The sequence below is a fragment of the Chlorocebus sabaeus genome, chromosome 18 (genome assembly GCF_047675955.1).
Source record: "Chlorocebus sabaeus isolate Y175 chromosome 18, mChlSab1.0.hap1, whole genome shotgun sequence".
NCBI lineage: Eukaryota > Metazoa > Chordata > Mammalia > Primates > Cercopithecidae > Chlorocebus > Chlorocebus sabaeus.
The window spans coordinates 3,345,711-3,359,691 of NC_132921.1; the positions used below are offsets into that span (position 1 = coordinate 3,345,711).

The 13,981-nt window shown below is 51.6% G+C and overlaps 1 protein-coding gene across 4 annotated transcripts in view; it reads left to right on the forward strand.

The window, feature by feature from the left end:
• Window positions 1-13,492: 13,492 nt before the first annotated feature.
• The window catches only part of MBP (myelin basic protein), a 154,522-nt gene continuing 154,033 nt past the window's right edge, over window positions 13,493-13,981 (forward strand). For 2 of the 4 annotated variants that reach the window (XM_008013745.3, XM_008013746.3), the window contains exon 1: window positions 13,499-13,714. The gene's annotated coding sequence lies outside the window, so the exon portion shown is untranslated. Of the gene's footprint in view, window positions 13,715-13,981 lie in introns of all 4 variants that reach the window. The other 2 variants (XM_008013744.3, XM_008013743.3) reach the window with 2 other exon arrangements.

The window sequence follows — 13,981 nt, forward strand, 5'->3', positions numbered from 1 at the left end:
ACTTGCAACCAATAAATAATGTGGTCAGGAGAGAAATATTCTTACCAACAGCAATTCAGACATGGCATTGGCTGCCTGGAGGCGGAGAAGGGGCAGCCATTGGCTATCCTTGACATTTTACAATTAAACATCCAGCTATATTATCTGTGTGTGGAGCTGGCACTTGTGTAATGTGAGGCTACAGAACTAGGGGACCATAGAATTCAAAATGTAGAGAGTGAGGCCCAATTAGGAAAGAGAGGATTGCTTTGGAAGTGGCCACCCCACCTGTGATGCAGAGAAGAAATGGGTATGGGTTGGTGAGCAGAAGATGTGGTCCTGGTTATCTGACCTTCTGAGGCCAAGAGACTTGAAGGGTTCTCTACCCCCAGGCCAAGGTATTACCAGCAATGCCAGGAAGTGGGGATTCTTTTTTTTTCTTGGACGGAGTCTCGCTCTGTCTCGCAGGCTGGAGTGCAGTGGTGCAATCTTTGCTGACTGCAACCTCTGCCCCCCGCGTTCATGTCATTCTCCTGCCTCAGCCTCCTGGGTAGCTGGGACTACAGGCACCCATCACCACGCCCAGCTAATTTTTTTGTACTTTTAGTAGAGACGGGGTTTCACTGTATTTGCCAGGATGGTCTTGATCTCCTGACCTCATGATCAGCCTCCCAAAGCACTGGGATTATAGGCATGAACCACCACGCCTGGTGGAACTGGGGATTTATCAGGACCATGGATGGAGGTCGGGAGAAGTCAGATCCTCATGCTGACCCCATGCACCTCTCATCGGGCTTTCTTTCCTCGAAAGTCATTCTTTCTGGAGAGGCTCAGCTGGTGGGCAGCCAGGACTTTTCCTCCCACCAATGGACATTGGAATGTACCTGAGGCAGAAGCCACTAAATGCAAAGTAAAGCTGGGAGAAAGCTTGTTGCCAGGATGCAGAGGTTCCCTCCCAATTCTGGGTTCAAACTCGATAGCTAGATAAGATCTCTGGTTTGGGTTACTAAACAACTGAAACCAAACAGAGCAGAAGTCTAAATGTCAAGGCCTTGTATTGCCAAAAAAAAAAAAACGCTAAAACTGAGCCAAGGGCCACCAAGACAAACAGGCAAGAGGACCCCATATCTCTCCCACAAGAAAGCCCTAGAAAATGTGTCACCCCAAGGCCTTTCCAGAGTGTATTAGTCTGTTTTCACACTGCTGATAAAGACATACCCAAGACTGGGCAATTTACAAAAGAAAGAGGTGTACTGGACTTACAGTTCTGCATGGCTGGGGAGACCACACAAACATGGTGAAAGGTGAAAGACACATCTCACATGGTGGCAGACAAGAGAAGAGAGCTTGTGCAGGGAAATTCCCATTTTAAAACTGTCAGATATCATGAGACTCATTCACTATCACAAGAACAGTGCAAGAAAGACCTGCCCCCATAATTCAGTCATCTCCCACTGGGTTCCTCCCACATGTGGGAAGTGTGGAAGTTACAATTCAAGAGGAGATTTGGGTGAGGATACAGCCAAACCATATCATTCCATCCCTGGCTCCCCCCAAATCTCATGTCCTCACATTTCAAAACAAATCATACCTTCCCAACAGTCCCCAAAGTCTTAACTCATTTCATCATTAACTCAAAAGTCCATAGTCCAAAGTCTCATTTGAGACAAGGCAAGTCCAGGCAAGTCCCTTCTGCCCATAAGCCTGTAAAATCAAAAGCAAGCTACTTACTTCCTAGATACAATGGGGGTACAGGCATTGGGTAAATGCAGCCATTCCAAATGGGAGTAATTGGCCAAAACAAAGGGGCTACAGGCCCCACACAAGTCTAAAATCCACTGGGGCAGTCAAATCTTAAAGCTCTAAAATGATCTGCTTTGACTCCATGCCTCACATCCACATCATTCTGATGCAAGAGGTAGGTTCCCATGGTCTTGGGCAGCTCCGCCCCTGTGGCTTCGTAGGGTACAGCCTCCCTCCTGGCTGCTTTCAAGGGCTGGCATTAACTGTTTATGGCTTTTCCAGGCATATGGTGTAAGCTGTCAGTGGATCTACTATTCTGGGGTCTGGAGGATGGTGGCCCTCTTCTCACAGCTCCACTAGCTGGTGCCCCAGTAGGAATTCTGGGTAGGGGCTCCAAAACCACATTACCCTTCTGCACTGCCCTAGGAGAGATTCTCCATGAGGCCCCCATCCCTGCAGCAAACTTCTGCCTGGGCATCCAGGTGTTTCCATACATCTTCTGAAATCTAGCAGAGGTTCCCAAACCTCAATTCTTGACTTCTGTGCACCCACAGGCTCACCACCACATGGAAGCTGCCAAGGCTTGGGCTTCCACCTTCTGAAGCAACAGCCTGAGCTGTACCTTGGCCCCTTTTAGTCACAGCTGGAGCGGCTGGAACACAGGGAACCAAGTCCCTAAAATGCACACAGCAGAGGCACCCTAGACCTAGTCCATACAATCATTGTTTCCTCCTAAACCTCTGGGCCTGTGATGGGAGGGGCTGCTGTGAAGACCTCTGACATGCCCTGGAGAAATTTTCCCTATTGTCTTGGGGATTAACATTTGGCTCCTCATTACTTACGCAAATTTCTGCAGCCAGCTTAAATTTATCCTCAGAAAATGGGATTTTCTTTTCTGTTGCATTGTCAGACTGCAAATTTTCAAAACCTTTGTGCTCCACTTCTCTTATAAAAATGGATGCCTTTAACAGCACCCAAGTCGCCTCTTGAATGCTTTGCTGCTTAGAAATTTCTTCCACCAGATACCCTAAATCACCTCTCTCAAGTTCAAAGTTCCACAAATCTCTGAGGTAGAGGCAAAATGCCACCAGTCTCTTTGCTAAAACAAAACAAGAATCACCTTTGCTTCAGTTCCCAACAAGTTTCTCATCTCCATCTGAGACCACCTCAGCCTGGATTTCATTGTCCGTATCATTAGCATTTTGGTCAAAGCCATGTAACAAGTTTCTAGGGAATTCCAAACTTTCCCACATTTTTCTGTCTTTTTTTGAGCCCTCCAAACTGTGCCAACCTCTGCCTGTTACCCAGTTCCAAAGTCACTTCCACATTTTCAGGTATCTTCAGCAGCGCCCCAGTCTACTGGTACCAATTTACTGTGTATTAGCCCATTTTCACACTGCTGATAAAGACATACCCAAGACTGGGCAATTTACAAATGAAAAAGCTTTATTGGACTTACAGTTTTACATGGCTGGGGAGGCGTCACAATCATGGCAGAAGGTGAAAGGCACATTTCACATGGCAGCAGACAAGAGAAGGGAGCTTGTGCAGGGAAACTCCTGTTTTTAAAACCATGAGATCTTCTGAGACTCATTCACTATCACAAGAGCAGCACATGAATGATCCACCTCCATCATTCAGTCACCTCCCACTGGGTTTCTCCAGTGACATGTGGGAATTCTGGGAATTACAATGCAAGATGAGATTTGGGTGGGGACACAGCCAAACCATATCACAGACAGACACAGAATCAGGGGCATGGCCACTGGGTCCTTGTCTGGACCGCAGAGTTGCCCATGGCTTTCCTCTCTCCTACTCTCCATGGCAGTCTACTTATACTTACTCTGTAGCTCCCTCCACCATCCCACCACCAAACCTAGAGCCACAGCCCAGAAGATGCAGAGAGCTTCACCTGACCAGATATCCTGGGCTCGGAGCTGATGGCCTCATGTGGGTGGCACTCAGTTTAATGCCATTGTGGGGGAGGGACAAGAGGGATGTCTGGTATTTATTTATTTATTTATTTATTTATTTTAATGAGATAATGTCTCCCTCTGTTGTCCTCTGTTGGCTGGAGTGCAGTGGCACAATCTCAGCTCACTGCAACTTCTGCCTCCTGGGTTCAAGTGATTCTCCTGCTTCGGCCTCCCAAATAGCTGGTTTTGCAGGTGCCTGTCACCAAACCTGGCGAATTTTTGTATATTTTTAGTAGAGACAGGGGTTTCGCCATGATGTCCAGGCTGGTTTCAAACTCCTGACCTCAAGTGATCTGCCTGCCTCCACCTCCCAAAGTGTTGGGATTACAGGCATGAGTCACCACACCCAGCCAAGATTTCTGGTAATTTTGAAAAGTAAATGTATGTGAGGAAGACCCCATGTCCCTGAGTGGACACTCACCCTCTTGGGCTGTGGACCTCGCCCTGTGTCCCTGAGTGGATGTTCATCCTCTAACACTGTAGACCTGGCCTTGTGTCCCTTAGTGGACGCTCACCCTCTCATGCTGTGGACCTGGTTCCGTGTCTCCAAGTGGACACTCACCTTCTTGGGTTGTGGACTTGGCCCCATGTCCCTGAGCATCATGTTGTGAGGATGAAATCGTGGAAGTCTCTAAAACACTTACAACATAGTAAGTACCATGTGTTACTCAACTATTTTGACTTTGGTCTTCCATTTCCTGCAAAGAAAATAATGAAAAGGATTTAATTAAACATAAGAGGAGAGCATTTTGGGGAGACGCCATCCTCTGTGTTAATGAGAGCAGCAGAGCTGGAGGGAGAGGGTGGTTAGTGCAGTCTGTGGGCATTAGAGAGATGCTTCCCTCTCTCCCGTACTCTCAGAGAGTAATCAGAGTAGTTTACAGTCATTTGCATTCCTTTTAGCTGATAAACTGTGCTTCTCTGAGCCAGACTGGGTCACATGGGGCCTGACCATCACTCGGGTGCTGCACTGAAGCCCTACTACAGGCCTGCCTGCCAGAGGGATTCACAAGGCAGAAGTCAGCAGGAAGGGCGAGGCCCCTGCCTGTGTGGAGCTCACGTGCTAATAATGCAGGAGGCTGAGAGTGTGCAGCATAGCCAGTAAATAAGCAGGAAGGTGCCAGGTCATATTGTCAGTGCAGTGCAGAGACGACACAGTGATGTGAGACACTGATGAGATGGCTGCTTCCAAATAGGAGGCCAGGATAGGTCTCACTAGAAGAGGATTTTTTTTTTAAATTGTGGTAAAATACACATGCTATAAAAATCAATCACCATAAGCATGTTTAGGTGCACAGCTCAGTGGCATTAGCAATTTCACATCTTCCTGCAGCCATCACCTCCTTCCACCCCCAGAACCCTCTTTGTCTTACAAAAGAGAAACTCTGTGCCCCTTGAAGGAGGAAGAGATTTCTAAGTGGAGGCCCAAATGACTAGAAAAATGGGCTGATGTTGGGGGGCTTGTGGAGAAGAGAAAACAGCTCAGCAGAAACAGGGGAGGCAGAAACACGGGAGGCAAATATGAGACACAGAGGGTGTATTAGAGGGGGCTCTGAGGGGCACAGCCAAGCAGGGGAAAGTGGGTGGATTTTATTCTAAAGGCCATGGTATATTAGTCTGTTCTCACGCTACTAATAAAAACATACCCAAGACTGGGTAATGTATAAAGGAAAGAGCTTTAATGGACTCATGAACTCACAGTTACACATGGCTGGGGAGGCCTCACAGTCATGGCAGAAGGCAAAGGAGAAGCAAAGGCAAGTCTTACATGGCAGCAGGCAAGAGAGCTTGTGCATGGGAACTGCCCTTTATAAAACCATCAGATCTCATGAGACGTATTCACTATCATGAGAACAGTATGGGGGAACCGCCTGTGATCCAATTCTCTCCACCTCGTCCTGGCCTTGACGCATGGGGATTTTAACATTCAAGGTGAGATTTGGGTGGGGACACAGCCAAACCATATCACATGGGAAACACTGCAGGACTTCCAGTGAGGGATGTGGGTGACCAACGCAGGGCTAAAGAACTCATCTCTCCATGGTGTGGACTGAAACAGCCACTGCAGCCTGGGGAGCCTCAGGGCAGCTTGGGCGAGGTGAAGAACGGACATGCAGAGAACAAGGAAGTTTGGGGGACAGAGTGACAGGATGTGTCAACAACTTAGGTACATGGGAGTGCAAAGCATCTGGGACAATTCCTAGGTTCAGGGCTTGAGCCCTGGATGGTCAGGGAGATCATTCCTGGGGACAACTAGAACACTGGCTCAGAGAAGGCAGAGAGGCAGGGCCAGGAAAGATGGATCTCCATTCTGCCTGGGAGACATGGCTTCTTGGTGAACTGCAGTGTCAGACCTAGGATGTAGTGTCATAGAGAAATTTAACATTAAAAAAAAACTGGAGTAGTATAGACTGCTTTTCTCCATATAAACCTGATCACACATTATGATACCATCAAGTTAAAAACGGCCGGGTGCAGTGGTTCATTCCTGTAATCCCAGCACTTTGGGAAGCCAAGGCGAGTGGATCACTTGAGGTCAGGAGTTTGAGACCAACCTGGACAACATGATGAAACCCCATCTTTACTAAAAAAAAAAAAAAAAAAAAAAAAAGTACAAAAATTAGCCAGGCATGGTAGCACACGCCTATAGTCCCGGCTACTCAGGAGGCTGAGGCAAGAGAATCACTTAAGCCCAGGAGGTGGAGGTTGCAGTGAGCCGAGATCACGTCACTGCACTCCTGCCTGGGAGAAAGAGCAAGACCCCATCTCAAAAAAAAAAAAAAAGCTAAAATTACTGGTTATATCATATAATCCATGCTCAAAGAGGCTGTATGTTAATTTGCATTTATTTTAATAACCTATGGCACACATCCTTCTGCAAACAGAGAAGCAAATTTATTTTCCTAACCGAGATGAATTTCTGAAATTTTTGTTTTTGGTTGCCATAAGAACGGTTACATATAAATGTTCAATCCCAGAAACAGTAATAATAAAGATATCCAAAATAACTGAACACCATGCTGGCATCTTTCAATTAGTATTGGATACTTTAATAGATACTACAGCACAAAGCCAAAAAGCGAGTTCGCGTCAGTAAAAACTACTGAGTTTCATTTATCTTGTACAATTTAGCCAAAAGCTTTAAATACTAAGTCATTCTCCCATAATTCCTGATTATAAAACACACTTGAAAATATTAGTGTGTCCTCAAGGCTTATGATATTTGCTGTCAAATAATCACCTAATCCCATTTCACTTGAGCTATGAAGAAACGAAGTCACAGAAATATGAAACGCTTTATCCAAGAAGAGACATAAATATACGGCCGGGAGAGACCAACAGGAGGAGCTCGGTCTCCTAACCTTTTTTTTTTTTTTTTTTTTGATACGGAGTCTGGTATGCAGCCAGACTGCCTGCTGCCCACGCCATACTCTAGCCCTTTCTTGCAACAAATCCAGCAAATATTTACCAAGGGCCTCCTGTGTGCCAGGCACTCTTCTGAGTGCTTGAAGTACCTAAGCGACGGTCCCATGCCTGTCCTTGAGGAGCTCACAGCGTAGTTGACACCCTCAGGGAGTCACTACCCTGCGCAGCGTGGAGAATCCATGAGCTCCTCTGAAGGCTGCTCGCCGTGACGACTTCACGGCTCATGCACCAGGCTCCTCAAACAGTGCAGGGAACAAAAGAAGCACCCCCCGGATCTCACTAATGACTATGGGTTTCCCTAGAGCTTTCTCTGCTGGAATCTCCCCCGCCCCACTTCTCTGCTCTCCCCAGAGCCGTCCACACGCTCACCAGCCCACGTCCTCTGATTAGCGCCCTTCTTGGTCTCAAACCTCTCCTTCCTCCAGGGCAGCCCTGAAGCTCCTTGGCAGGAGCCTGCTCCAAAAGGTCCTGGCCCCAGCCGATGTCTCCAAACTCCTGTTTGGTCTCTGATGTTCTCTGATGTTCTCTGATGTTCTCTGATGTTCAGTCGCTCTCTGTCACACATTTTGTGCTCCAGAAATCCCCATGGTTCCTCAGCACATCATGCTTCCGAGACTCTGCTGGCTGGTGCTTCCGCCTGGCACACCTTCAATGCCCCTCCTGCCCCTCTCCACCTGGCATCTCCCCCAGGACACCCCGAAAGACACCGTCAGAGTCTTCCTGACTTCTGGGCAGGGCTCGTGGGTCACCCTCTGAGTTTTCCAGGTCCCCGCAAACTGCTATTGTTGCCACCCTTTGCAACTGGCCTTAACATGACCGCTGGCCCAAACGTCTCTGTGAGCAGCTCCTGGGCCCCCAAGGCCCAGTGCCAGGCGTATGTCAGGAGTGTAGCACACATTCGCAAGGCACTAAATGACAAGACTCAGGCCGAGGTCTTCTGGGAAGGAAGCAGCAGATGACACCTGTTCAGGGTGGTTTGGCTTCTTAGCTGGGGGAGGAAGAACCAGGCACAGGCAGCAGGGGGTTGGTCTCTCCTGCGGGGTGGCCCAATACTGTCCCCCGGGGTTTGTGAACCTGGAGGGTGCTAGGAGCCTGCAGGTGGGACGAGGAGGCCGGGTGTTGCCCTGGGTTGTCGGGGCACAGCTTCAGAGAGGAGGTTTGGATGGTTGGGGCCATGGATGGGAACAAGCAGAGACCCTGACTTCTGACCCGACCTCCCCACAATGGCTCCCGTGGCCTTGCCCTGTGGTCCTCCTGAGTCTCCTCTGCTCGCCTTCCTCCCACACCTCATGTCTTTTGTGGCCGAGTTGCTTGACTTCCACTTTAAAGGCTTTGTAGAGTGAACGCGCGGACGCCCGTTTTTCCCCCAGAGGGATTGGCTCTTGTTGTCTGGCCCTGCTGTAACAGAAAGTCACCATCTGGGAGGCCTCACAACAGAAATGTAGCCTCTCAGTCGGGAGGCCAGGAGTGCGAAATCCAGGTGTGGCCAGGCCTGTGCTCCTGCCAGGGGGTCTAGGGGAGGGTCCCTCCGTGCCTCTCCCAGCTTCTGCTGCCCTCAGCGTCCCTCAGCTCTGGGATGTATGACTCTCACCTCTGCCTCCGTCTCCACATGGCATCTTCCCTCTGAGTGTCCCCTCTGCTTACAGGACACAGCCACCCACCGGAGTCCCCCAAAGACCTCGTCTCCGCCTGATTACACCAGCAAAGGCTATTTCCAAGCACAGTCACTTTCCCAGGTACTGTACTGGGTGGTCAGGACTTTGAGTTCTCTCTTCCAGGACACACTTCAACCCATAACAGTGAACTTTCTTTTTTTTTTTTTTTGAGACGGAGTCTCACTCTGTCGCCTGGGCTGGAGTGCAGTGGCACGATCTCAGCTCGCTGCAAGCTCCACCTCCCGGGTTTATGCCATTCTCCTGCCTCAGCCTCCGGTGTAGCTGGGACTACAGGCACCCGCCACCTCGCCCGGCTAGTTTTTTGTATTTTTTAGTAGAGGCAGGGTTTCACCGTGTTAGCCAGGATGGTCTCGATCTCCTGACCTCGTGATCCGCCCGTCTTGGCCTCCCAAAGTGCTGGGATTACAGGCTTGAGCCACCGCGCCCGGCCGAACTTTCTCTGTAGAAACAGTTTTTCCACCTTTGAGGACAAACTCCAGAGAAAGGAAGCCTCTTGCGGGAAGAACGTGGCATTAGGAGCACCATAGAGGCAGGTCTGGGTCAGAAATGGGAGGTCCCTGAAGCCAGGGCCAAGCCTGCCTGGTTCCCACTCACCCTGCCTCTGAGCCCCTCTAGGGCCTGTCTCCCTCCCTCAGAGCTGGCTTCTGACCCCACTCCTGCAAGAGGGCTGTTCCATCTTCAGAGCCTTTCCCGGCTCCCTCTGAGGTCTGCCATGGCTCCCATGCACATTCCCACTGTGCGTACTCTGGACTTCCCGTCAACCCTCCCATCCTCTCAGGCTGCTTCCTGGGGCTGGTTGTTAAGATGTCACATTTAATCACCTTGTTACAGGAGCATCAAACGTAGCACACAGTCTAGCACATACACAGCCCCCACCCATCCCGCAGACCTGGCTAAGGCTCTCCTGTCCCTCACTCTATTCCTGCCAGCCCAGCTCCTTCCCAGCTCCTGGGGAGGCCGCCTAAGGCTCTCCTATCCCTCACTCTATTCCTGCCGGCCCAGCTCCTTCCCAGCTGCTGGAGCCTGGCTAAGGCTCTCCTGTCCCTCACTCTATTCCTGCTGGCCCAGCTCCTTCCCACCTCCTGGGGAGGCTGGCACTCGTTTCACCACTCCCGGCAGGGAATTCTGTTGACTGGATTGGAAGCTGAGTATTCATTCCTTTTTTTTCCCCCCTATGTCTTAATCTAACCCTCCATTAAGGACTGCATGTCTGTCCCCACAAAAGTCATATGTCAAAGCCACAACCCCCATGGAATGGTATTTGGACATGGGATCTTTGGAAGATAGTTCAGCTTAGATTGAATCCATGAGGGCGGCCTCATAATGAGACTAGTGTCTTTGTAAAAAAAAGAGGCCAGAGCTCAGGCTCCTCCCCTTCCTCTTTCTCTCCCTCCACCACCCGAGACACAGAAAGAAGGTGCCGTTTATGAACCAAGAAGCAAGCCCTCGCCCAACGCCAAGTCTGCCAGCACCTTCATCTCTTGGACTTCCAGACTCCGGAGCTGGAATAACATCTGTTTTTTTGTTTGTTTGTTTGTTTGTTTGTTTGTTTTGAGACGGAGTCTCGCTCTGTCGCCCAGGCTGGAGTGCAGTGGCCAGATCTCAGCTCACTGCAAGCTCCGCCTCCCGGGTTTACGCCATTCTCCTGCCTCAGCCTCCCGAGTAGCTGGGACTACAGGCGCCCGCCACCTCGCCCGGCTAGGTTTTTGTATTTTTTAGTAGAGACGGGGTTTCACTGGGTTAGCCAGGATGGTCTCTTTTAAGCCACCCAGTCTGTGGTATTTTGTTATGGCAGCTGAGCTAATACACCATCAAGTGGGAAGAAAGCCCCACTGGCTAGGTTGTGAACATATATTGCAACAGAGTGAACGGAAGTAACGTCTCAACAGCCAGCGCAGAATTCCTCTGAAGTACAACTTGTTTGGAAACAACTGTGATCCACCCCTGGGTGAATGAGGGAGACCTCAATACCTGGGTATCCACCGATGCCTGAGCTGCAGAAAGAGAGCGTTCAGCCCTGATGTGAGGATGACTATTACCTCCACACGACTGATGAAGGGAATGAGGCTCAGAGAGGTGTAGACCAGGTCTGAAAATCATGTTCAGTCCTGGCTGGGTGTGGTGGTTCAGGCCTGTAATCCCAGCACTTTGGGAGGCCGAGGCAGGTGGACCATCTGAGGTCAGCAGTTCCAAAACAGCCTGGCCAACATGGTGAAACCCCATCTCTATTAAAAATACAAAAATTAGCTGGGCGTGGTAGCAGTTGCCTGTAATCCCAGCTACTCGGGAGGCTGAGGCATGAGAATCCCTTGAACCTGGGAGGCGGAGGTTGCAGCAAGCTGACATTGCGCCATTGCACTCCAGCCTGGGCCACAGAATGAGACTCCAACTGGAAAAAAAAAAAAAGGTTCAGTCCTTTCCTAAGCAAAACATCATAACAAAGACAAATCTGTTGATGAGGAAACTAAAGAAAACTCAAAGTTCGTGCAGCCTGAGTTCTGTCGGAAACTATTTAGATTCATTTACTTCCTTTAGCTTGGGTAATTTGGAGTTTAATTCAACTTAACAAAAAATTTATTGAGTTTATTTCATGCACAAAACATTTTGCTATTTGCGGCCATATGAGATACCGGATAGATCTAACTTTCTGGTACCTTGTGAAAGATGGGGGTAACTGCAATGTCATTTTCTTAGAAATGTCAAAGACACAATGAGGCTTTGATGGGTTACTTGTCAAAAGATGCCTTTCAATTTTATTCAGCACAGTGAATCTCTGTCACTTTGCTGAGGGCTACATGGACATCTTCATGTGAAAGTTTGTCTCTCGACAGTGAAATGCCAGCCTGTTTCTTCCATCCACTGTCCTCAACCTGGGGTCCTTTTTCTAACCAGGAGGGCATGAAAACCCCCAAGACAGGACCAATTGATCCCAATGTGAATCCACTGTTTCGTTAAATAGTATTATCTACATGTTTTCTTTGAAGAATCCATGAATGTTTAAAACTGCCAGGCTGCCCATCTGCATGGACACTCTATCCCAACAAAATATACACAGTGCAATTTTATAAATACTTTAAAAAGACATTTAACTGGAACTTGTGGAGCCTGACATTTGCAGGGCTGACTGTTGGCATATGCAGTGTTTCAGGAAACCACTGAAACACCAGCAGCAGGAGCACCAAACAGAAGGCCACGTGCTGCTGCTGTCACTGTGGCCTGAGGGACGCTCTGGAGCCCAGCATACAGGGACATCTGCAGGCAGGAAGGTGGCCCCGCCCTGTGGAGTCACTGAGATAAAGCCAAGAGATGTTTTGGGGAGGAAAAGCTGTTTCTGATGCTAAAACAGGTATCTAAAACGGGACCCAGTGTTCCAGCTTCCCCAGCCTGAGCTTTGAGTGACTTCAGCTGGGACCTGGGTGCACCCGTGCTCGTTGTCACCACCCGTGCTCCTAGGGCAGCTGTCCAACCTCCCACACCCACTCCGCTCATCCTTGACTTAAAGTGAGGTTGGGGGGCAGAAAAATTGGAGAAACACACTATCTTTGGCACCCTTTTCCCTCCTCACCTTCAGCCTGAAAGTCCCAGAACCCTCCTACCCTCTCCACTTGAAAATCTCTCCTGAGGAAACCACCAGACTAATGCTTTCGTGTCGTTGTGGAAGTATTTCTCTTCCAGTTGCCAGCATTTGAACACAGTCGCTAAATCCACCCGGCCTTTGGGAGAGGCTGGTTTGAGGCCGCAACCCCGACCCCACGCTGAAGTCGGTGTCCCGCCTCCCAGCGAGGACCAGGATAGGGCTCGCCCCTCTCCCTCACTTCCTAACAAACTGTGTGGGTCCCAGGCTGCCTCCGGAAGCTCCAGATCCAGATCCCTGACTGGGGGTGTAGGTCAGGAGGAACGCGGGGCCTCATTCAGAGACTCCCCCAGCCTCCTCCTCTATCACCATTAGGAGGCCGAGAATCCAGGGGAAGATCTCTGACCACTACATCTGTGTGCAGGTGAGTCACGGCTAAACAGCAGGCTTTTTCCTTTTAACAAGAGAGCGACGAAGACTACGATGTCTCCGGGCTGCGGGACCAGGCTGCTTCCTCGCACCTGCGCGTGTTTTCCTGTCTTTTCCGCGCGCGCTTCCAGCGCCCGTCCTGCAGGAGAAGGTGCGCCCCCAGCTCCCAGCTCCCAGCGGGGCACCTGCCGGCCGGACATGGGCCTGGCCTGGGCTCCAGGGGAGGGAGGGCGCGCCTCGGGAGGACCTGCCGGCTCCTTTCCCCTCCAGGCCGGGCTGACTCCTCCTGCAGAGCCAGGGCCGCGCCAAGTGCGTCGGCAGTTTCTGGGTTTTCCAGCCCCTGAGGACGCGGGGAGATGCGGCCTGGCACTCCTCCCGCGAGGTCGAGGTCGGGGTCCGGGTGGGTTCGCAGGCCAAGCCACGCGGGAAGGGTCGACGGGCCGCAGTTGGGAGCCCAGTTCGGCAGCAGGCGAGGCTCCAGGCCGCCCCTCTGAGGTCTGACCCTGCGCGTGGGCCCCGTGCGCCCCCCGAGTTCCGCTTGGGCAGAGCGGGCCCCGGGTCCTCCGAGCTCCCGGGGCGGCTCCGGCGGCCGCGTCCAGGTGGGGCGGGCCGGGCGGGATCGGCCTGTGTTTACCTGGCTCGCAGGAAGCCCGGGGAGGCGGGGCCGGGGAGCAGGGTGCGCGCCCGTCCCTCCGAGCCGCCGCCGTCAGTCACCGCCGCCGCGCGCCAGAGAGAAGCAGCCTCCAGCCCCGGCGGCCCCGGTCTCCCGACCCCGGAAAGCGGCGCAGGCTGCCCGGGGACCCCGCGCGTCGGCGCTTGAAGCCGAGACGAGCACGCCCGGGCCGAGCAGGGGGAGCAGGGCCTTGGACCCCGCGGCGCCCCTCGGCCTCGGAGCAGCGAGCGCAGCGCCGGTGGGTGACCCTCAGGGACGGGCGGGCGGCTCTGCCGCCTTTGTCTCTGTGACCCTCTGAGTGGGGACCGCGGAGACCTGGGCGGGACCCCGGACCCAAGCCCCGCGGGAGCCTGGGACGCAAGATCTGGGACAGGAGCTGTCCCGACGCCTGGACTCAGGGTCCCTCTCTTGGCTGGGGACGCGCAGGGGGAACCTGGGCAGCGGCGCAGGTGGCCGGGCAGGTGGCAGCCGGCGTCCTCCCTGACCCGAACCCACGTCGCCCTCC